The sequence below is a fragment of the Mustelus asterias genome, chromosome 1 (assembly GCF_964213995.1).
Source record: "Mustelus asterias chromosome 1, sMusAst1.hap1.1, whole genome shotgun sequence".
NCBI lineage: Eukaryota > Metazoa > Chordata > Chondrichthyes > Carcharhiniformes > Triakidae > Mustelus > Mustelus asterias.
The window spans coordinates 156,652,033-156,678,045 of NC_135801.1; positions in this window are offsets into that span (position 1 = coordinate 156,652,033).

The window sequence follows — 26,013 nt, forward strand, 5'->3', positions numbered from 1 at the left end:
TTTTTCAAAAAAGAAATAAAGCAAATAATCCTCTACCCTTGCCTAAACAGTAAGTTTCAACTTAATATGATTTGGAAATACCCTCCAGAACTTACCAATCAGCTGCATCTGTTGGTCTCATGTCACTTTCTGACCTGTAATGACTGTGCCTTTTTTTGGTCAGGGGAAGGAAACACTCATGTAGAGTTTTGGGCTCAACCGCTTCTTGACACCAATTCTTCAGCTTCACACTTTTCGTTAGATTATCTACCCTCCAAACTTAGGAACCAGTCCAGAGTCCAAAGGATTTTCAAAAGCTGGAAAATCTCTGCAGGTTTGGCAGCATCTGTAAGCACCAGCATTGCCAGACCTGCTGAGATTTTCCAGCATTTTCTCTTTTGGTTTCAGATCCCAATAGCCGCAGTAATTAGTTTTTATCCTATTCAGGTAGAGATTGGATATCATGGGAAATATAACCAAAAGCTGTCTGACAAGAGTCAACTAAAGCAGCTTCGTAGAATCATAGAATTCCTATAGTGCAGAAAGAGGCCATTCAGCCTATTGATTCTGCACCAACCAAATCCCACCCAGGCCCATAACCCCATACATTTCCCCTGCTTTAATCCCCCTGACACTACGGTCAATTTATCATGGCCAATCAACCTAACCCTTTGAACTGTGGGAAGAAACTGGAGCACCCGGAAGAAACCCACGCAGACACGAGGAGAATGTGCAAACTCCACACACCTGACTCCCACCCACCTGACGAAGGAACAGCCTGTTCCGAAAGCCAGTGGCTTTTGCTCCCAAATAAACCTGTTGGACTTTAACCTGGTGTTGTTAGACTTCTTACTGTGCAAACTCCACTCAGACAGTGACCCAAGGCCGGAATTGAACCCGGGGCCCTGGTACTGTGAGTCAGCAGTGCTAACCATTGTGCCACCATGCCTCTAAAAATCCCATAAGGATGATTTATGTGCCCTTACAACCCCATTGGAATCTAAATATTGAGTGGTAGTAGGCTTTGAGCCCAAGATCACAGTAAAGTTCTGATGCAGGAAGAGGTCATTCAGCCCATCCTGTCTGCACATGCTCCCTCTTGCCATAATCGTGCACATTCTTCCTTCAAGATACTGCTTTTCAATGTATCGATTGAACCTGCCCCCACCATACTCTCTGGCAGTATATTCCAGAATTTAACTACTTGCGAAGTGCAACGGTTCTTTTTCTCACATCACTTGTGCTTCTTTTACCAATTGGTTTAAATCTGTGCCCTCTTGTATCTCGATCCTTTCACAACTGGAAAAGTTTCTCCCTATCTACCCAATCAAGTCTCCTCTCAGCTTTCTTTTCTCCAAGGAAAATAGTCCCAACCTCTCCAATCTATCTTCAGAACTGAAGTCATTCTCCTCGGAACCATTCTTATGAATCTTTTTTTTGCATTCTCTCTAGTGCCTTCACACCTTTACTAAATTGCAGTACCCAGAAATGCAATACTCCAGCTGAGGCTGCACTAGTGTCTTCACAGAATCCTTACAGTGCAGAAGGAGGCCATTTAGCCCATTGAGTCTGCACTGGCATCTTAACCAGGCCCACCCAACACCCTATCCCCACAACCCCACGCCATTTACCCCGCTAATCTCCTAATCTACACACAAGGGGCAATTTAGCATAGCCAGTCCACCTAACCACATCTTTAGACTGTTAGACGAGTTCAACAAAGTAGGAACGGGGTTCAGCCATTCAGACCCTTGAGCCTGCTCTGCCATTCAATAAGATCATGGCTGATCAGTGGCCTACCTCCGTGTACCTGCCCTAGGCCCATATCCCTTGATATCCTTGCTCAATAAAAATTTATCGAACTCAGACTTAAATCCAACAATAAACCAGCATCCACCACCAATTGAGGAAGAGAATTCCATAGTTTCACCCAAGAGAGGTCCAAACCTCCACTACTCTCTGCATGCAGAAGTGTTTTCTAATGTCTCTCCTGAACACCTTGGTCCTAATTTTTAGATTATTGCCTCTAGTTCTAGAAAGAATCATAGAAACCCTACAGTGCAGAAGGAGGCCATTCGGCCCATTGAGTCTGCACCGACCACAATCCCACCCAGGCCCTACCCCCACATATTTACCTGCTAATCCCTCTAACCTACGCATCTCAGGACTCTAAGGGGCAATTTTTAACCTGGCCAATCATCCTAACCTGCACATCTTTGGACTGTGGGAGGAAACCGGGGCACCCGGAGGAAACCCACGCAGACACGAGGAGAATGTGCAAACTCCACACAGACAGTGAACCGAGCTGGGAATCGAACCCGGGACCCTGGAGCTGTGAAACAGCAGTGCTAACCACTGTGCTACCATGCCGCCTAGAGCGTTCTAGAGCCTTCAACGAGTGGAAATAGTTTATCCTTATCCACCCCGTCCTTTCCTGTAAATATTTTGTAGACTTCTATTAGATCACCTCTCAACTTTCTGAATTCGAGAGAATAAAGGCCTAATTTGTCTAATCTCTCCTCATAACTTAACCCCTGAAGTCCAAGTATCATTCTTGTAAATCTGCATTGAAGAAGGGAAAGGGTTACTGAATTTTGTACCTAAAGGGTTAATGACTTTTGTACCTAGAATATATCACAAACATAACCCTTCCTCATGGCTGATCTCCCCAGGCTTATATTGCTCCTGGCATTAATATGAATTATTTGTTCATGTTTTCCTTACTTCCTCATGTCTTTCCTTCTTTAACTTTAATTTCCATAAAGACAGATAGTTAAATGTGAAAGTTATTTTGCAGACATTGCAAACCTTACCTGTTTGTACTAGCTAAACATAGTTAAACAGCTGCAGATGGTAGCGTGCGATAATGGCTGTTTGACAGGAAGACTCCCGCTGGGACAGCCGCAACCGCACCAGTTACTTCAAGGGAAAAGCTACCGACGCCGCCGGAAGGGCTGTGAAACCAAAGACTGATTCGTGACCAGAGGCTACCAGATGCACTGTGATTCGTGACCAGAGGCTACCAGATGCGCTGTGATTCGTGACCAGAGGCTACCAGGTGCACTGTGATTCATGACCAGACCAGTGTTTGCGTCGTGACTGGTACTGGGAACCATAATGTATAAATATCCACACTTCGTTGTATTCGAAGAGAAGCCTGGAGAGCGCTGTTAGGAAACCTGCTTCTCCCAAAAGCTTTTGTAATAAAGCCACTGTACTTTGACTCACTAACAGTCTCAGAGGTATCTTTTTACCTACAACATGCGTTGAACTCCCTCCAGATGCGGTGCCCATATCTTCTCACAGCACTCTAGGTGGGGTTTAACTGGGGTTTCAAACAACTGCAACATAACATCTGCATCCCTATACTTCAGTCTTTATATGTAAAGGCCAGCATTCCATTGGCCTTCTTGGCTACGTTCTGCATCAGTTGTGCAAAAAATAGGGGCTATACGCCTGAACCTTCAAATCTCGTTGGACATCCACTGAATTTAACTTTGTGCCTTCTTAAAAATACTCTGTTTTATTCTTTTTTGATCCAAAATGGATAACCTCACTTATGGCTAGGGACACAAATGGGGCAGGGTTTGCAAGGAGCATCCAGGAGGGCTTCTTGAAACAGTATGTAGATAGTCCAACTAGAGAAGGGGCCATACTAGACCTGGTATTGGGGAATGAGCCCGGCCAAGTAGTCGACGTTTCAGTAGGGGAGCAGTTCAAGAACAGTGACCACAATTAAGTAAGCTTTAAGGTACTGATCAATAAAGAAAAGTGTAGTCCTCAAGTTAAGGTGTTAAACTGGGGGAAGGCTAATTACAACAATATTAGGCAGGAACTGAAGAATGTAGATTGGGGACAAATGTTTGAGGGCAAATCAACATCTGTCATGTGGGAGGCTTTCAAGTGTAAGTTGATAGGAATTCAGGACCGGCACATTCCTGTAAGGATGAAGATAAGTATGGCAAGTTTTGGGAATCTTGAATAACAAAAGACATTGTGAGCCTAGTCAGAGAGAAAAAGGAAGCATTTGTCAAGGTTTGGAGGCTGGGAACACACAAAGCAAGTGTGGAATACAAGGCAAGTAGAAAGAAACTTAGCAAGGTGTACAGAGGGCTAAAAGGGGTCACGAAAAGTCATTGGCCAGCAGGATTAAGGAAAATCCCAAGGCTTTTTATACATATATAAAGAGCAAGAGGGTAGACAGGGAGAGGAGAATCTATGCGTGGAGCCAGAGGAAATGGGCGAGGTATTAAATCAGTACTTTGCATCAGTATTCACCAAAGAGAAGGACTTGGTGGATGATGAGTCTTGGGAAGGGTGTGTAGATAGTTTGAGTCATGTTGAGATCAAAAAGGAGTAGGTATTGGGGGTCTTGAGAAACATTAAGGTAAACAAGTCCCCAGGGCCTGATGGGATATACCACAGAATACTGAGAGAGGCAAGGGAGGAAATTGCTGGGGCCTTGAGAGAAATCTTTGTAGCCTCACTGGCTACAGAGGAGGTATCACTTCTTACTGTGCTTACCCCAGTCCACGCCGGCATCTCCACATTACAGAGGAGGTCCCAGAGGATTGGAGAATAGCCAATGTTGTTCCTTTGTTTAAGAAAGGTCGCAAGGATAATCCAGGTAATTACAGGCCAGTGAGCCTTACGTCAGTGGTAGGGAAATTATTGGAGAGGATTCTTCGAGACAGGATTTACTCCCACTTGGAAATAACTGGATGTATTAGCGAGAGGCAACATGGTTTTGTGAAGGGGAGGTCGTGTCTTACTAACTTGATCGAGTTTTTTGAGGAAGTGATGAAGCTGATTGATGAGGGTAGGGCAGTGGATGTTGTCTACATGGACTTCAGTAAAGCCTTTGACAAGGTCCCTCATGGCAGACTGGTACAGAAGGTGGAGTCGCACCGGATCAAAGGTAAGCAGGCAAGATGGATACAGAACTGGCTCGGTCATAGAAGACAGAGGGTAGCAGTGAAGGGTAGATTTCTGAATGGAGGACTGTGACAAGTGGCGTTCCTCAGGGATCAGTGCTGGGACCTTTGCTGTTTGTAATATATATAAATGATTTGGAGGAAAATGTAACTGGTTTGATTCGTAAGTTTGCGGACAACACAAGGGTTGGTGGATTTGGGATTAGTGATGACGGCCATCAGAGGATACAGCAGGATATAGATCGGTTGGAGACTTGGGCGGAGAGATGGCAGATGGAGTTTAATCCAGGCAAATGTGAAGTAGTGCATTTTGGAAGGTCCAATAAAGATAGAAAATGTACAGTAAATGACAGAACCCTTCAGAATATTGATAGGCAGAGGGATCTGGGTGCACAGGTACACAGGTCACTGAAAGTGGCAATGCAGGTGGAGAAGGTAGTCAAGAAGGCACACAGCATGCTTGCATTCATTGGCCGGGGCATTGAGTTTAAAAATTGGCAAGTCATGTTGCAGCTTTATAGAATCTTAGTTAGGCCGCACTTGGAATATAGTGTTCAATTCTGGTCGGCACACTACCAGAAGGATGTGGAGGCTTTGGAGAAGGTACAGAAAAGATTTACCAGGAAGTTGCCTGGTATGGAGGGCATTAGCTATGAGGAGAGGTTGGAAAAACTTGGTTTATTCTCACTGGAATGACGGAGGTTGAAGGGAGACCTGACAGAGGTCGACAGGATTATGAGGGGCATGGACAGAGTGGATAGAAGCTTTTTCCCAGGGTGGAAGAGTCAATTATTAGAGGGCATAGATTTAAGGTGCAACGGCTGGGAATAGAGGGTAGGGTGTTTTAGTTAAGTCGGGCAGCATGGTCGGTGCAGGCTTGGAGGGCTGAAGGACCTGTTCCTGTGCTGTAATTTTCTTTGTTCTCTTTGTTATTTGTTTATATTAAAATCCATTTGCCACAGGTTGGCCCATTCATCCAATCTATTCATGTCCTGTTGCTGTCCACAACGCTATTTACAATACTGCCCAATTTTGTGTTCACTGCCAATTTGGAGATTGAATTTTTATGCCATTATCTAAGTCGTTAATGAATATTGTAAATAATTGAGGCCCCCTTGCTCTTGTACTCTATGTCCCTATTATTAAAGCTTAGGATATTGTATGCTTTATTAACCACTTGCCTAACCTACCCAGCTACCTTTAATGATTTATGCACATATGCACCCAAGTCCCTTGTACACCGTGTACAGAGTTGTACCATTTTAATTTGCCTCTCTATGTTCTTCCGACGTAAATTAGTAACTTCACATTTCACTCCATTGAACTTCATCTGTTAGCTGTCTGCTCGTTCCACCAACTTATGTCCTTTTTGTTACGATCCCAGTAGATGTTTATCAGGACAGGAAGGTCCCAGAATGGAACCCTGGCTTAAAAGACTGTAACCTTTACTTTCTTTTTAGTAAATATAGAGTTACAGAGTCACAGGACCGCTAGTTAGGGTTAACAACAAAAAAATTATTAAACATAAAAAGATGGATTATTATAGACATAAAAAGATGGATTATTATACAATATTCCTTTGCACCTTCCCCCCCCCCAGTTTCACAAATGTGGATTACAAAGTACATCTTAAGATACAATTGTGTCATTAACACAAAGTCCCTTTAAACACATAGATTGGCTGTGGTCAAATACACACACTCTGCTCTGAACCTATGTTAGTGTCTGCAATTTCTCCTCAGAATTCTTCCAGATGATTGTCATGTGAGAGTTTTCAAACTCCACTCCCAAAAGCATGCTTTAAAATTTTCTTTCACAATAATGCACAGAAACAGATTCGATGATTTCTAATCAGAATCTTAACAGAAACAAAATCAGAAACAGATTCTATGATTTCTAATCATAGAATCCCTACAGTGCAGAAGGAGCCCATTTGGCCCATTGAATCTGCACCAACTCATCATCTAGGCTGATCAGTAGCAAATGGAATTCAGTCGGATACATGTGAGGTGGTGCACTTGGGCAGGATAAACAGGGTACATGATGAATGGCAGGATCCTTGAAGCACCAAGGATTAGAGAGGGACCTTGGTGTGCAGGTACACTGGCCCCTTAAAGTAGAAGGGCAGGTCAGAGGGATAGAGTCAGAGAGTCATACAGCATAGAAAGGTGGATAAAGTGCTTAAGAAGGCATATGGTACACTTGCCTTTATTAGCCTAGGCATAGATTTTAAGAGGAGGGAGGTTATGCTGGAACGATATAAAATGTTGGTTAGGCCACAGCTGGAGTATTGTGTGCGGTTCTGGAATCCACATTATAGGAGAGATGTGGTCTCATTGGAAAGGGTGCAGAGGAGATTTACAAGGATGTTGGCTGGGCTGGAGAGTTTTAGTAATGAAGAGAGATTAGATAGACTGGGGTTGTTTTCCTTGGAGCCCAGGAGCCTGAGCGGGGACATGATTGAGATGTATAAAACTATGATAGAGTAGACAGGAAGAAACCTTCTCCCTTGGTGGAGGGATCAATGACTCTGGGGCATAGATTTAAGGCAAGGGGCAGGAGGTTGAGAGGGGATGTGAGGAGAACATTTTTTGCCCAAAGAGTGGTAGGAACTCACTGCCTGAAAGGGTGGTGGAGGCAGAGACCCTCATAACATTTAAGTATTTAGATGTCCACTTGCAATGCCAAGGCATTCAAGACTATGGGCCAAGTGCTGGAAAATGGGATGAGAATATTTAGGTGATTTGTATTTGACCGGCTCAGATGCAATGGGCCAAAGGGCTTTTTTCTGTGCTGTATACCTCGATGAAACTATCTCAGTCCAGTTCTCAGCAGAGTATGAAGGGTCTTTGACAAACTATTCACATGCCTTTCCTCCAAGTGCTACATCTGGTGTGTAGTATCACTGACAAGCATTTTTAAGTCAGTGTCCCTTGTAATTGACTCAGAAAATCACTTTGCAAGTTCAGTACTTCCGGTTGGCAATTCATACTTTCCAGTTTTGCAAGTCCCTCAGCTGTTTCCTTATTATCCATTACCGACTGATACATCCATAATATTACTTGGATCAGTTCTTTGCTCAGCTAGATCACTATTCAACAATGAGTTTTTACTCACAGGGACAAATTTCTAATTGTGACACTCTGTACCTTCCATCTTCTTCTTCATTTCCTCCATTTTACTCTGAAGTCCAAAAGTCTCATTGCTCTTTCCACTGCAAAGTTCTGACATTTCATTAGTTTTGCTTTTTAATCCTGCGTTCAACCAATTATTCTGAGTTACCAGAACCTCCTTGTTCAAGGCATTTTCCACAATGCTTCGTAAATACTTCTGATGCTTCAAGTTCTATCTGAAGATCAACGTTTGCTAGCTTTGTTTTTTCATGTTTATCCATTAGACAGTTCAAATTCTCAGTAAAATTTTCCACTTTCGCTGACTGATTGTCGGTTGTTCTCATCAGTTCTCCCTTTTCATTCGCAAGTTCCTCTTTCATATGTGAAAGCTGATTTTCTGTGTTAATCAAACTTCCTTTCAATTGCCTGTAATCTGCAATTTGCGTCTCATTTTTTCCAGAGTAGTTTCCAAAAGTTGGTAAAGATCACCATTTACTGCCTGCTGCAAAACAGTTGTCAATACATTACTGTCTCCACAAGCCAAATCATTACCTGGGATGGCACAGTGGGTGGCACAGTGGTAAGCACTGCTGCCTCACAGCACCAAGGGCCTGGGTTCGATTCCCAGCTCAGGTCACTGTCTGTGCTGAGTCTGCACGTTCTCTCTGTGTCTGCATGGGTTTCCTCCGGATGCTCCGATTTTCTCCCAAATACGTGCTGGTTAGGTGCATTGGCCGTGCTAAATTCTCCCTCAGTGTACCCGAACAGGCAACACACAGTGTGGCAACTAGGGGATTTTCACAGTAACTTCATTGCAGTAATCCTACTTCGGACACTGATAATAAACTTTTAAGGATGAAATCTATTCCTCCAATAGATAATTCAGGAATAATTCCCTCTGCAACAAATCTATTTACAAAATTACGACTGAAATTAACTTGACACAAAGGAACGGATTCAACCTTTCCATTAATGTCCCTTATTAATAAGTTTTCCTTCATTCAACGTCCTGGAACACAAATTGTATCATCAGCCACCATCAATGATTGATCTGCTCCTGTATCTCTTAAAATTTTAATTGGTTCATTTATTTTGTTAGACGAGTAAGGGAATACTTCTCCATTGGAAACAAAATATCCAGAGCCTCCATTGGCCTGACTTCCTTCATCAGTACTCAACTAATTCTCTGAACTATTTTGAGATCTATCCGCCTTTCTCATTGATTCTCAAGGAACACACTTCTCTTGCACCACTCCGACAGTTAATTTCAACAGCCATTTATTTTTCAGATTGCTTCCTTTCCTATTCTTGCAACTGACCTTCCATTTAATTTCTAACAATCTGCCCTAATATGTCCCACTTTGTGGAGATGCCGCGTTGGACTGGGGTAAGCACAGTAAGAAGTCTCAAAACACCAGGTTAAAGTCCAACAGATTTATTTGGTAGCACGAGCTTTCGGAGCATCGCTCCTTCATCAGGTGAGTGATTCAGCTGATGAAGAAGCAGCGCTCCAAAAGCTTGGGCTACCAAATAAACCTGTTGGACTTTAACCTGGTGTTATGAGACTTCTTAATGTCCCAGTTTGTTACAATGGAAACATTTAGGCCTCTGAATGTCACTTGCACCCTCAGCAGGTTTCCTCCGGGTGCTCCGATTTTCCCTTTTGATCCGAGGTGGAATTTCTTGACCATTACTAACTGTTCCATCTCTTTCTTGATTGTTGTTTTCTTTTCTCCTTCCCACTTTCTATCCTTCTCATGTTTAAAAGGGTGACGGAAAAAGGATTTGGTTCTATGGGCCAGTTTGTATTCATCAGCTAACTCTACTGCCTGTCCAGCAGTTCTAACTCTTTGTTCCTCAACCTGCATCCTCACAACCAAAGGAACTGAATCTTTACATTCCTGCAAAAGAACCACCTCTCCAAGGGCTTTCTTCATATGTTCTCTCATCCATATCCAATGGTCAAAATTATTTTTTTGATTTGATTTATTATTGTCACATGTATTAACACACAGTGAAAAGTATTGTTTCATGCATGCTATACAGACAAAACATACCGTTCATAGAGAAGGAAACGAGAGACTGCAGAATGTAGTATTACAGTCATAGCTAGGGTGTAGAGAAAGATCAACTTAATGCAAGGTAAGTCCATTCAAAAGTCTGACAGCAGCAGGAAAGAAGCTGTTCTTGAGTCGGTTGGTACGTGACCTTAGACTTTGCTTCACTCTATCAAATTCTCCCATCTCAGCTGTTTTCTTGTGTTTTGAAAATTCTGCCTGTATGCTTCAGGAACCGACTCATACACACTAAGCATAGCTTTCTTTTTTTTATGATCCATTTGTGGGACAAGGGTTGCTGGCCAGCATTTATTGCCCATTCCTAGTTGCCTAAGGGCAGTTGAGAGTCAACCACATTGCTGTGGCTCTGGAGTCACATGTAGGCCGAACTAGGGAAGGACAGCAGATTTCCTTCCCTAAAGGACATGAGTGAACCAGATGGGCTTCTCCGACAATTGATAATGGTTTCATGGTCATAAGTAGATTCCCAATTCAAGATATTTTTTATTGCCGTGGCGGGTTTCGAACCCAGGTCCTCAGAATATTAGCTGAGTTTCTGGATTATTAGTCTAGCGATAATACGCCTCCCCCATCATCATAATCTACAGATATCTCTTTCGACAAAGAAGTATACACTTCACTAGCTCTACCTACCAGTCTACTTTGTAAAAGTAATGTCCACATTTCTTTTAGCCATTTCACCTGTTTGACTACCTTTTCAAAAGAAATAAAGAATGCTTCCACATCCTGTTCCTCAAATTTTGGAAGAACTTGTAAACATTTCCCCACGAGGTTCATGTTTGGAGCTATGTCCTTCCTCAACCTTCTCTGGTGTCTTTATTAATTTCCAGTATTTTACATTGAAATTCTCTCTTTCCTCTTCCTTTGTTTTCCCTTGCTAATCCTTCCATTTCCAAATCAAGTTTTCTCATTTCAATTTCCTTTTGAAAAGCTCTCTCTCTTTGCTTTCCCTTTGAATCTGTGGAACTCTTTGCCACAAAAGGCTGTGGAGGCCAGGTCATTGAATGTCCTTAAGACAGAGATAGACAGGTTCTTAATTAATAAGGGGATCAGGGGTTATGGGGAAAAGGCAGGAGAATGGGGATGAGAAAAATATCAGCCATGATTGAATGGTGGAGCAGACTCGACAGACCGAGTGACCTAATTCTCCTCCTATGTCTAAAGTTTATTTATTAGTCACAAGTCAGCTTACATTAACACTGCAATGAAGTTATTGTGAAATTCCCCTAGTTGCCACAGTCCGGCGCCTGTTCGGGTCAATTAACCTAACCAGCACATCTTTCAGAATGTGGGAGGAAACCGGAGCACCCAGAGGAAACCCACGCAGACACGGGGAGAAGTGGACACTGGATCTGCTGTTAAAAGTGGAGCAGAAGCTTTGTTTAAAAGAGTTGTTTGGAAAACCTGGACTGGATTTTAGAACGCAAACTGCCAATGTAAAGCATTATTGTGAAAGAAGATTTTAAAGTGTGTTTTTGGGAGTGGAGTTTGGAAACTCTCACGTGACAATCATCTGGGGCAGAGAGGGGGGGATTATGAGGAGAAATCCACCTACCCTAACTTGGGTTCAGAGTGGAGTGTGTGCATTTGATCACAGCCAATCTGTGTGCTTAAAGGGACTTTGTGTTAATGAGACCAGGCTTTCTAAAAAAATGCAAACTCCATATAGACAATGACCCAAGCCGGGAATCAAACCCGGATCCCTGGTGCTGTAAAGCAGCAGTGCTAACCATTGTGCTATCATACGGTTTTATGGCCTTGTGGTCTTTCTTTTTACTCCTTCTGCATCTCTAGCTCATTTTTTTCATTTCTATTTATTTTTTCTTTTCTTTTTCCTGCCTTTTTAATTGTTTCATTTGTAATTGAATTTTAGCTAATTCAATTTCCACACTTGTTGAAATATTTGGTTCCTTAGAAAAACTTTCCAATTTAAAATGTTTCGCTATGCTTTCAATAATCTCAGCTTTCCTTATCCCTGCACGTAATTCTAATTCCAATTTATCTGTTAATTTAGTTAACTGACTCTTTGTTACTTTCAGTAAACAAGTCAAAGTTAAATCTTCCATCTTTAGAAAAACCTTAGCAATTTTCAATGCCAATTGTATTCTAACCTGTACAATATACCTCACAGTAATTCCAGTTCTTTTCTCCATATCCTCAATACCACACTTACTCTTTTTGAAGGATTCACAGATCCCACCATTTAACACTAAAACCCAGAACAAGTTCTACTTTTCAGCACCCAGTAACTTGCTTTCCGTGTTTCAAAATATCCCCAACAAATGATTACTAATCAGCATCGAGTAACTCTTTCTCCACGTTTTGAAATCCCACAGAGAGCCCCTACCTTTGTTATGATCCCAGTCGGTGTTATGACTGGATGGGAAGGTCCCAGAATGGAACCCCAGCTCAAACGACCGTAACATTTACCTTTTTTTAGAAAGCCTGGTCTCATTAACACAAAGTCCCTTTAAGCACACAGATTGGCTGTGATCAAATGCACACACTCCACTTTGAACCCAAGTTAGGGTAGGTGGATTTCTCCTCATAATCCCCCTCTCTGCCCCAGATGATTGTCACGTGAGAGTTTCCAAACTCCACTCCCAAAAACACACTTTAAAATCTTCTTTCACAATCATGCTTTACATTGGCAGTTCGCATTCTAAAATCCAGTCCAGGTTTTCCAAATGACTCTTTTAAACAAAGCTTCTGCTCCACTTTTAACAGCAGATCCAATTATAACCCCTCCCACCATTATGATTTTGATTTGATTTGATTTATTATTGTCACATGTATTAGCATACAGTGAAAAGTGTTGTTTCTTGCGTGCTATATAGACAGAGCATACCGTTCATAGAGAAGGAAATGAGAGTGCAGAATGTAATGTTACAGTCATAGCTAGGGTGTAGAGAAAGATCAACTTAATGCAAGGTAGGTCCATTCAAAAGTCTGACGGCAGCAGGGAAGAAGCTATTCTTGAGTCAGTTGGTACATGACCTCAGACTTTCGTATCTTTTTCCCAAAGGAAAAAGATGGAAGAGAGAACGTCCGCATTGTGTGGGGTCCTTAATTTTGCTGGCTGCTTTATCGAGGCAGCGGGAAGTGTAGACAGAGTCAATGGATGGGAGGCTGGCTTGCCTGATGGATTGGGCTACATTGACCACCTTTTGTAGTTTCTTGCAGTCTTGGGCAGAGGAGGAGCCATACCAAGCTGTGATACAATCAGAAAGAATGCTTTCTATGGTGCATCTGTAAAAGTTGGTTGAGTCGTAGCTGACATGCCTAATTTCCCTAGTCTTCTGAGAAAGTAGAGGCATTGGTGGGCTTTCTTAACTATAGTGTTGGCATGGGGCAACCAGGACAGGTTGTTGGTGATCTAGACACCTAAAAACCTGAAGCTCTCGATTTCTTTTACTTGCCTGATGTATAAACTGTTCACAATCGCTTTAACTCTCGATTCCCAGACTCTATTAAAATGACATCAAACAATTGATTTACCTCTGAACTCTGCTTTCCTACCTTAAATCTGATTACTGCAATTGCCTCTTTAACTTAGAACATTTTGTTTACTCTTCTTTGAATTCTTTTGAACAATATCTTGGTCTCTGTTCTCTTAACTTCAGTCGTCTTAAGACATTATTTCTGTCCTAGTCCCTTGATAATCTGGACAGTAACTGGTTCTATGGGAAGCCTGCCTCTTTGCAGCTCTCATCCTGTCCAGTCTTTCTTCCGGCAGAGTTAAGATATGTTCACTCCCTGGTGTCCTTCTTCAACCGCCTACAAATTCAGCTAAACCCAGTACTGGGCCTCCAGTTGCTAAACAATCCTGCTACTTCTGCCAACTTATTTACTCTTCATACCATAACCCTCTCTAAGCACAATAGAACCACAGTTGAAATTAAAACCAACCCCCACATATACCACCACTTTTGTCCAGCATGAATCTAACTCTAGGTTTTACCCCTCCAGGCACAGAAACATTAAATCAAACCCACTTAGAACTATACCTATTACAGGCTGAATTGGGCAACAGGGTGGCACAGTGGTTAGCACTGCTGCCTCACAGTGCCAGGGACCAAGGTTCGATTTCAGGCTTGGGTCACTGTCCGTGTGGAGTTTGCACATTCTCCCCGTGTTTGCGGGAGTTTCCTCCGGGTGCTCCGGTTTCCTCCCACAGTGCAAAAGACATGCTGGTTAGGTGCATTGGCCATAGTAAATTCTCTCTCAGCGTACCCAAATAGGCACCGGAGTGTGGTGACTAGGGGATTTTCACAGTCACTTCATTGCAGTGTTAATGTACTACTTGTGATAGTAATAAATAAATTTTACACTTTATTTCTAATGTTTACCTATATATACATATAAATCCCTTGAAACTACTTTTGTTTATCTAACATTTTGAAGTTGTACGTTATTCTCCTCACAGTTCACAATGCTTCCAAGTTTTGTATCATCTGCAAATTTTGAAATCATGTCCTGTACATCAAGGTTTAGGTCATTAATATATGTCAGGAAAAGCAAGGGTCCCAACACCGACCCCTGGGTGCCTCAATTACAAACCTCCCTCCAGCCTGAGTAACATCCATTAAACACTACTGTTTCCTGTTACGCAAGCCAGTTTCGTATCCATGTTGCTATGTCCCTTATATTCCATGAGGTATAACTTTGTCACATGTCTGTTGCATGGCACCCTATCAAGTGTCCTTTTGGAAGTCCATGTAAACCACATCAACAGTATTGCCCTCATCAAACCACTCTGTTACCTCTTCGAAAAACTCAAGCAAGTTAGTTAAACATGATTTTCCCTTAAGAAATCCATGCTGGCTTTCCTTAATTAACCTGCATTATTGTCTAGTGAATTACTGCAATTGTAGTTTTCTCTTAACTGCTGTCGCACATGTTTCCCAGGCAGTGTGCACCCATAATAATCATATAGCAAATGTAAAAGATGGAGTAAACTCAGGTGCAAATGTGTTTCGAAAATAATTATACCATGCCCACATTTCCTCGATCTTTATTGTGTTATACTATTCCAATATGATTCAAGAACTGCATGCGAAGGTATACATCCAGAATGCCAGATCACTCACTGCTGCACTACAGTTGTGTACCAAAGCAATGCTATATCATTCCACAGGATATGGTGAGATCTGGAAAAATACACTTAGTTAAACCCTCCTGTAGCTGTCTAAGAGTGTGATTATTTCCAAATTTTTGGGAACCACAAGATACAACATGGTGGCAACTGGTGTTTGTGAGTAAAACCCAAACATTTTAAATGGATTTAATGCTGAATCAGATTGAGAAAAAACAACCCAAATTCATGCCAGTTTGAGAAAGAAAAGCTGAGTGAATCACACAACAAAGACCTGGGCACTACCACAGCAATGAATGTGCAGGTCAAGCCCAGGATGAATTAATAGGTCAATGATATCACAGAGGCATTTGAGAAGTTTAAAGTTTATTTATTTGTCACAAGTCATCTTACATTAACACTGCAATGAAGTTACTGTGAAAATCCCCGAGTCGCCTCGCTCCAGTGCCTGTTCGGGTACCGGGTACACTGAGGGAGAATTTAGCATGGTCAATACACCTAACCAGCACATCTTTCAGATTGTGGGAGGAAACCGGAGCACCCAGAGGAAACCCACGCAGACACGAGGAGAATGTGCAAACGCCACACAGACAGTGGCCCAAGCCAGGAATTGAACCTGGGTCCCGGGCGCTGTGAGGCGGCAGTGCTAACACTGTGCCACTGAGCCGTCCCATTTAGTCAAAAGTTCAAACTGAAATTTAGTAACTTTCTAAAAGACACCAGGGAAGAGGAAATGGTCAGCTACATCCTTTACTGGGTAGGAATAAAAAGGTTTAAATCTTTTCAATAGCAAAGAGATGAGCAAGGATAGCAGTAAAAATCAGACAATTTTTTGAGAAATTCAGCACATAGCTCGAGCTAAAGTCAAATCATCACATTTGCCAATATGAATTTAAAGTTAAAGTTTATTTATTTGTCACGAGTAAGGCTTACATTAACACTGCAATGAAGTTACTGTGAAATTCCCCGAGTCGCCACAGTCCGGCGCCTGTTCGGGTCAATTAATCTAAGGTAGGAACCAAGTAAGCCTGTTGACAATTTCTTAACAAGATTGAGAAATGTAGCCAGCAAGTGTGCATTCAAAGTGTTGGGTTCTTCCAACATGGAACCAAACACCAACACTGTACAAATTTTAAAATTTTAACCTTATGACTTTTTTTTATTTTTAAACCGGGCTTTTCTGCTGAACAAAGGCAATTGAGATTGTCAACCCTCTGTCTGGAAATCTCAATCTTGAGAATGTCACACCTCATTATGACTAGAGAGTTTATAATTGACCACATAGGACTGGTTAGGCCAATTTCAAAGGGAGCTACTGAAATGTAATTTGCATTGATAAGCCAACCTTACTAGAGGAGTCCATGGGTCTGTTGAAACAATGGCTTCCCAAACACCAGACCTTTAACATGAATGGCACCACTTTCAACCCAAAATAGCTGAGACATTATCAATTCTGATAACAAAGCCAAATTACAGATACTTGATAAACATCCTCTTTTGAACTCACTGTGGAGAAGAGAGGCCACAAGACTCAAAGAACAAAGAACAAAGAACAATACAGCACAGGAACAGGCCCTTCGGCCCTCCAAGCCCGTGCCGCTCCCTGGTCCAAACTAGACCATTCTTTTGTATCCCTCCATTCCCACTCCATTCATGTGGCTATCTAGATAAGTCTTAAACGTTCCCAGTGTGTCCGCCTCCACCACCTTGCCTGGCAGCGCATTCCAGGCCCCCACCACCCTCTGTGTAAAATATGTCCTTCTGATATCTGTGTTAAACCTCCCCCCCTTCACCTTGAACCTATGACCCCTCGTGTCTCAAGTCTCTGCATTTCCAGCAAATTAATATTACCTTTTGGGGTTGTGCAGCCAGCCTGCTGTTAAACATCCACCAAAGTAAGCTCTATCCCGGGTTGACCACCAGCCAATCTAATCAATAAAAAACAGTTCTAATAAAAGGTCCCAAGCCCAAAATGTTTCTCTCTGTTTCTCTCTGTGCAGATGCTGCCAGACTTGCTGGGTATTTTCAGCATAATGCCTTGCTGCCCAGATGAAAGAAGTGATACAATATATGAATTTCCTGTATTTACACTGGTTTAAAATGGGTTTAAAATTAAGTCCAAAATTTTAGGTGCAGTAGGAAATAAAATCAGAAGTTTCATTGTAATTGTTTAGCAATTTGCTTTTAAACTTACCTTACTGAAACTTAAAAAAAAACTTCTCTAAGTTTGGGAGAGGGAGTAAATTTACAAGAACTATACCAGAGTTAAAGGACTACAGTTATGTGGCGGAACAAAGATAGAAATGTTTTTCAAAGAGCAGACTTAATGCAAGCATTCAAGACTATGAAATGTTTATATAGAGTAAATAAGGAAAAAGTACTTCTGATGGTGGCATAGAAGTTGAGCCGACATATCTTTTGGCATCAAAATGTTGACCTCCATTTTTCATCTAATAAGTGTATATTTAGGACTATACTTGCATTAGTCAACCTCAATTTTTCAGCTCAGAAATACATACTTGGTATTATACTCACCATGTAGGTCGGTGCAGACAACAAGCAGCAGGTGATACAAGCTGTGTTGTGAAGAAAATGTGTGGAAGTTTCAGTCACACCCACACATTCCAAAATGGCAACCACCTACGCCAACATCGGTGGTTCACATTTTATACTTAGCATATAAGTCAACCCCTGACTTTGGAAGGATTTCAAACATCACGATTTTCAGTGTTCTCACAGGCAGAAAGGTTGGTAACTAAAGGGCACAAAATTAAAATCACGGGCAATAAAGCCAGGGGGAAAAATAATCTTAGCTTTTTTTGCAATCTGAAATGAACTGCCCGAAAAGTTGTTGGAAACTCCTTGAATAAATTTACATAGCCATGAGGAAAGAGCAGAGGAGTGGGACTAATTGGATAGAGCTTTCAAAAAACTGGCAGGGACTTGATTAGCCAAATGACCCACCCTCTGAGTTCTATGATTCTATTCTTTAAATCTTTGACTGACTTTCATTCCTATCAATAAGCTGCCATTGCCATGCCTCTTTTCACAACCGGTGGTCATCACCATGGCAAAGACAGACCAAATTTGGCCAGGTAAGTAAAATCCAAGTGTTCCCTAACGGTAATAGAACTCCATGAGGACGGTAGCTGGAGCATTGCCTTCTGTTCCACAACAAATTTAATTTGTCACTTTATTGTTCTTTGGAGATCTACATTTCCCTCCCATTCAGAATCCTATTACATTCTGAATTATAATTTTCCCTATCGTAAAACTTCTCTTTCATTCAGCCTATCTCATCTGGGTTGCTGATTTTACCATCAGGTATAACTAGAACTTCCATTCCACCCACCACCCCGCCCACCCCCAGTTCAAAAAATATATCATGCCAGTCTTGTAACTGTGAGGTTTTTGAAATTCAATTTATTTAACTTGCTGCTTGATCAAGCTGGCTGGCAAATTAAGCCCCATCCACTGCCTCTAGTAGCTAGAAACAGTCTAGCCCATTTTTCATGCACTAAGTGCATACGATTGGGAGTCAAATTTTCACGCTGGCTGGACACTTAGAATTTTTCTCTTAAAATTCTGCCCTATGACTCTATGCCCTCTGAAATGGTGTGGCAAGTCACTCAGTTCCAGGGGCATGTTAGGGATAGAGAACAAATGTTGGCATTTGAAAGAATCACTCAAGTTGAGGAGGATCCTTAGGGTAGCCGGCTTGCTCTGGAATCTCCAGGAATTCATCTCCTGAGGACAAAACACCTGGAAGTAAAATCACTGGGGTAAATTTTTTTTTAAAAGGATATTTTTCAAAACATCCATTAACAGTTGTCAAAATACTGAACATGGGGAGGAAAGGCTGTTCAACCGGTATGGGGAGGGTAGAGGACACAGGTTACCTTTGCAAATGTAAGGTCAGCCACTTGGTAGCAAGGGTAGAAGTGCTTTCTACAAGATGAGAAACGAGGGACTATGGCAGGGAAAAGGAGATTTGGGAGATTCTGTGCAAAATCATTAAAAGTTAGTGGGCAGGTACAAAGAGCCAACAAAAAAAAAGGCAAATGGAATATTGGCCTTTACCTGAAGAGGGCTGGAACGTGAATAGGGGGAAGGGATGCTGCAGATTTATTAAGTTATGCTCAGACACCCCGCCATGGCATGGTGGCATGAGGCACAACACTGCCTCACAAGGACCCGGGTTCGATTCCAGTCTTGGGTGATTGTGTGGAGTTTGCACATTCTCCCCATGTTTGCATGGGTTTCCTCCGGGTGCTCGAGTTTCCTCCCACAGTCCAAAGATGTGCAGGTTGGGTGGATCAGCCATACTAAATTGACCCTTAGTGTCCCAAGATGTGTATGTTAGCGGGATTGTGAGGTAAATGCGCAGGGTTATGGGGATAGGATGGAAGGGTGATCCTGGGTGGGTTGCTTTTGCGGAGAGTCGGTGCAGACTCAATAGACTGAATGGCCTTTTTCTTTAGCTTAGCACTGGTGCTACTGGTGCTAAATAATAACTACGCAATGTACAAGTTGAGTCCCTCCCTGATAGTTTTCAGTCCCTCCCAGATTAAGGTCAACACCATTCATTGAGTAAGTCCCCCAAATATTTTGGCTGCCTTTCACTCTAGGCTGTTTTCATACCAGTGGCTGTGATTATCAGTTAAAGCTTCTTGGCCTTTTGACTATGTTCAAGAGTGTAGATCAAACCTGAGATCAGGTGTAATGCCTGTTCTTGTCAGCCTGCATGCAATGTGTCCCTTTTGTGGAGACCATGAGTTGGATTCAATTTGACTTAGTTTTTGGAGCAAGCAAAGAGACGGATTTAAGCCTTCCCTTGTCCACTCTGCACATTAGCTTTGTAGCTTTGAGAAAGGAATAATTTCTTTTAAAAGGCTGTGATCAGACAGTTATCTCCGACAACCCATTGTAACCAGTGTAATGTGATTTTAGAGTCCTCATAAGCAGTTAGCCCTTGCAAACAACAGTTGTGTTCACTTATCAACTCAAGCTGAGCTCAGATACCAAATGAACAATATTTATAGACAGAAATGAAAGAAATAAGACACATAAAGGTTTGATATGATCACAGCAGGTCGATCTTTTAAAACTACTTTCTGCCCTATACAAAAGCAAAGAATGCAGGATCCTTTTACCAGCAGTCTATAATGCATTTAACCCTTGCCTTTGGTTCTATTTTATTCAGAACCACATTTTTGTGATTCAAATTTTCCCTGTCTGTTCCAATGCAAGAAGCATAAATATTCTATTTGCCTTTGAAATCTTAGATTGTATAGTAAATGTGTGCAAGAAATGATTTAAGTGTGGTGTGACAGTTTTCATCACAGCATATTTCATCTAATAGTTCCTTTTCTAAATTGATTGATTTATAATAATAACTTGTACTAATAAAACATCCAAGGTTCTTTACAGAAGTGTTACCAAGACAAATTTGGCACTCAAACACAGAAAGCAATATTAGGACAGATGAAAAAAAGGTCAGCCGATAGAAAGATTGTGAGGGGCAGTTTGTGAGGGGCAGTTTTTATAAGTTAATTTATTTGTGTCACAAATAGGCTTACATTAACACTGCAATGAAGTTACTGTGAAAATCCTGCAGTCACCACACTCCGGCGCCTGTTCGGGTACACTAAGGGAGAACTTAGCATGGCCAATGCACCTAACCAGCACCTCTTTGGAAATGTGAAAGGAAACCGGAGCATCCGTAGGAAACCCACGCAGACTTGGGGAGAAAGTGCAGACTCAAATCGAACCTGAATCCCTGGCTCTGTGAGGCTGCAGTGCTAACCACTGTGTCACCAAAGGAAGTGGAAATACGGAGACAGAGAGTTTAGGAAGAGAATTCCTGAGCTTAGGGCCTTGACAACTGAAGGGAGGACACCTGTGGTGGAGCAATTAAAATCATGGATGCTCAAGAGGCGAGGGTTAGAGAACTGCAGATATCTCATGGACATAAGTGAGGGTACTTGATAGCCATGCGTTGAATTTAAACATCTTATTGTTTAACGATGGGCCAATACCTAAAGACCTTGGAGTTTCTAGACATGCAGACAACATTTCTGCATGTTTTGTACTGGATAAAAGGGATGATTGAAACTCAGTGGTCGTTATCAACTTCCTATTATACCACAATAGTTTCCCCCATCCTACCTAGATTGGTTGAGCCTCAGAAATGTTAACCCAGTGGTTGTGTGATTGAGGCTGGTTTCAGGGGTTGCATCCTTAATAGCCCAGGATCTAGCAGATTCATTTGTTGTCAGTCAATCTCAGAACCAAACTCTGAAATTAGCTCCAAGTCATCAAGCAGCCAAAATACTTAACCTGTTTCAGTTGCAAAGTTCACCTGAAAACCAATCTCCAAGATATTTGAAGACAAAAAATCCTGGCAACATGTTGTAAATCCATTTCTTTATAAGACCCTCACTTGAACCCATTGACAAAACCATAGGCCTACCATCAGAGATCAGAAATCATAAATCAAAGACTGAATTAACTGTGATCTGTAAAAGTGCATTATTTTTATCTGCATCCAGTCTTCTGTGTGTGTGTGTGTGTGTGTGTGTATATGTTGTAAGTGTGTGGGAGGCCATGTGTGATGCTGTGTTAATTTTGGGTAAGTGTGCGAGAATAAATATGCCAGAGGGATAGGGAAATTCAGTCATTGAGTATGTTTGAGGTAGAGATGGATAGATTTCTGATTATAATAATGTAAAGGGTTATGAGGATAATGTGGGTAAAAGGCATTTAAGTGTCCTATCAGCCATGAGTGCATTGAGTGGCAGAGCAGAATTGATGGGCTGAATGGTGTACTCCTCTTCCTATGTTCTTAAATAACCTTTATTTTAAACTCACAAAAGCTTGCTGCTGAATTATTAAATTGGAATACACAGTCCAAGGGTAAGACAAGATGCACCGCTTTCCATACAAAACACATTGATTATGGGCATTAGGAGAGCATATACATTCTGTATATAACATCTCCCTTCATTAGAAAGTAAGAGGTCCTTTGTTACTGTAGGACTCTGACTGAAGTTTCAGTCTTAGCTCAGTTAGAGCATTCTCATCTTTAAGTCAGAAAGTTGAAACACAAAAGTCTTTTTCCCAACAGATTAATCGCATGTGGTTAATTTGCGATCTAGATTGGGAAATAAAAAATGAGTTCTACATACAGTTATTGACCAATATTTAAATTTGCACAGTGTTTGCTGGTAAAATGGTAAGACAAAAACAGAGTACGTAAATGTTTTTTGTTCAGTGATTATTGAATGTATGTAAGGTATTTTGCACTAAAATTATTGCTGTGGCTACATCTATGTCAGCAATTTCTGATGCGGAACATTGATATAAGCTAACAGCTGCACTGAGGAAGTGTTGCCAAATAAGTTATTAAAAAAAGATCCTGTCGACCGGTCCAGCGGATGTAAAAGATCTCCTGTGGTATTTGAAGAACAGTGGAGTTCTCCAAAGTACTTCATAGGCTGTGAAACATTTAAAATATTGTGAAAGGATTCTCTCTTCTCCCCCCCCCACCCCTCCTATGAGAGAAATTGAAATCAGGATCTGAGTGGCTTAGCTGCTCACGAGCTAAATTCAGGAAACATACGTTCATACATGCAACTTAAAACCTGTAATTTACTTACTGTTGGCCATTATCACTTCCAGACTCCCTTCCCTCATATTTGTTTTAAAGTTTTTTTATGAGTCATAAGTAAGGCTTACATTAACACTGCAATGAAGTTACTGTGAAATTCCCCTCATCGCCACACTTCGGTGCCTGTTCGGGCCACTGCACCTAACCAGCAAGTCTTTCAGACTGTGGGGGGAAGCCAGAGCACCCGGAGGAAACCCACGCAGACACGGATAGAACGTGCAATCTCCACACAGACAGTGACCCAAGCCGGGAATCGAACCCGGGTCCCTGGAACTGTGAAGCAGCAGTGCTAACCATTGTGCCGATCCAGATGGATCAGTAAGTAACTATACTGCCTTGTACAGTATTGCACAGGTATTCACAGACATCTTCAACCTCTCTTTACAACAATCGGAGATCCTGATCTGCTTCAAGAAGTCCATCATCCTAGTGCCAAAGAAAAGCCAAGCTGTGTGCCTTAATGACTATCATCCGATGGCTCTGACATTCATCATTATGAAGTGCCTCGAGAAGCTAGTCATGGCACAAATCAATTCCAGCCTCCCGGACTGCCTGGATCCACTACAGTTTGCCTACAGCCGCAACAGGTCCATAGCAGATGCCATCTCCCTGGCCCGGCACTCAACCTTGGAACACCTAGATAACAAAGGCACCTATGTCAGACTCCTATTTATTGACTGTAGCTCAGCCTTCAACACCATTATGCCTATGGAACTCATCTCCAAACTCCGTGGCCTGGGGCTCAGCTCCTCCCTCTGCGACTGGATCCTGAACTTCCTAACCCACATACCACAATCAGTAAGGATAGGACACAACACCTCCTCCACGATCATCCTCAACACCAGTGCCCCACAAGACTGTGTTCTCAGCCCCCTACTATACTCCTTATACACCTATGACTGTGTGGCCAATTCGATTTTCAAGTTTGCTGATGACACCACCGGAGTGGGTCGGATCACAAACAATGACAGGACAGAGTACAGGAATGAGATAGAGAATCTGGTGAACTGGTGTGGCAACAATAATCTCTCCCTCAATGCCAACAAAACGCACGAGATTGTCATCAACTTCAGAAAGCATAGAGGAAACATGTCCCTGTCTTCATCAACGGGACGAAGTAGAAAGGGTCGAGAGCTTCAGGTTTTTAGGTGTCCAGATCACCAACAACTTGTCCTGGTCTCCCCATGCTGACCTTATAGTTGAGAAAGCCCACCAATGCCTCTACTTCCTCAGAAGACCAAGGAAATTTGGCATGTCAGCTACGACTCTCACCAACTTTTACAGATGCACCATAGAAAGCATTCTTTCTGGTTGTATCACAGCTTGGTATGGCTCCTGCACTGCCCAACACCACAAGAAACTACAAAAGGGCGTGAATGTAGCCCAATCCATCACACAAACCAGCCTCCCATACATTGACTCTGTCTACACTTCCCGCTGCTTCGGCAAAGCAGTCAGCATAATTAAGGACCCCACACACCCTGGACATTCTTTCTTCCACCTTCTTCCATCAGGAAAAAGATACAAAAGTCTGAGATCATGTACCAACCGATACAAGAACTGCTTCTTCCCTGCTGCTGTCAGACTTTTGAATGGACATACCTTGCATCAAGTTGATCTTTCTCTACACCATAGCTATAACTGTAACACTACATTCTGTACTCTCTCGTTTCCTTCTCTATGAACGGTATGCTTTGTCTGTATAGTGCGCAAGAAACAATACTTTCCACTGTATGCGAATACATGTGACAATAATGAATCAAATCAAATCAAATCAAATTGAACTATGCAATCAGTAAAGATTCCAGTTCTGATCCCTGCACTGCACTAAGTTTGGGATTTTGATCTTGATTGCACGAACACCACAATAAATGGCCTGAATTTTCTCAACTGGGAAAGGAGAGAAAGAACTCAACCTGATTCTAACTCTTCAGCATTATCTATGTGTGGACACCAGGTGGGGATTGAAACATCTTCAATTGTGCTGCTCCACGAGTCAAATAGTTTGTCCAAGCTCATACATGAAGAATAGTCACTAAGGTGCAATACTTGAGTGCTGTAAACCTTCTTGGAACCATAACTAAGCATGAGTAACTCATTCAGGGAAGCAATAAAGAATAATAGGGAGGGAGAATTTTTTTATCACTCATGTTTCCATTAATCATCCTAAGTATTGTCATCTGACTTGTCATCTCTTCGCCCTGATCTGATTTTTGAAAGGGACAGTACTGTGATTTTGAATGAATTGTAAATCTGTACCCCTAGGTTGTTTGCTCTTCTACTCCATGGAGACTCTGAAGTCTATTTGGCTTTCTTAACAGAAGCAAATATATTTAATATTATTAAGGTCACATAATTTGGAGGCAGTACTCCTGCTCGTGTGGAGCTCTTTAAATGCAGTGGGTAGCATCCCTGCCTCTGAGCCAGAAGCTCTGGGTTCAAGTCTCAACCCTGGACTTGAATGCCAAAGAAGTTGAGTGTCAACCTGCAAATTCTTCCAACAGGCAAATGGCTGGCAGTAAGAGCGGGAAAGACTCATGGTCAGTACTATTCCATCGCTCAGCTTCAGATCGATGCCTGACCTCTTTGTGTTATGTGGGTCTAAAATAATTTTCTGGTACAGGACGTGCATGGCTATGAGCAGGAGTCCAATTCCAATTCTCTTCCTGCACCTAGTGGTGCACTAAGGCAGAACTTTGACTGTTTCCATAACTAGCTATTCCTGGAACGCTAGAGGCTTATAGCTTGAGGGATACCACTCCACATCGAGCATGACTGACCATGAGTCTTTACCGCTCTTACTGCCAGGGGTACAGATTTACAATTCATTTAAAGTAGCAATGCAGATTAACAAGGTCTACAACTAGCAAAACTACAAACAAATCTGGGGTTCATTGTTCGAGGAACAGAACTGAAAAGGAGCAGAGTTATGTTTGACTTGTATGGAACTATGTCTGGACTGCACTTAGAAGACTGCACAGTTCTGGTTTCCACATACATGCACTGGAGGAAATGCAAATATAGATTTACAAGAACAAAATCAGGGCCGAAAGTGTAACTCCTTTCTGGAGATAAGAGAAGGCTGTTGGATGAGCTTTTGAAAGGGACACAACTGTGATTTTGACTGTGGTTAATACTATTCCAT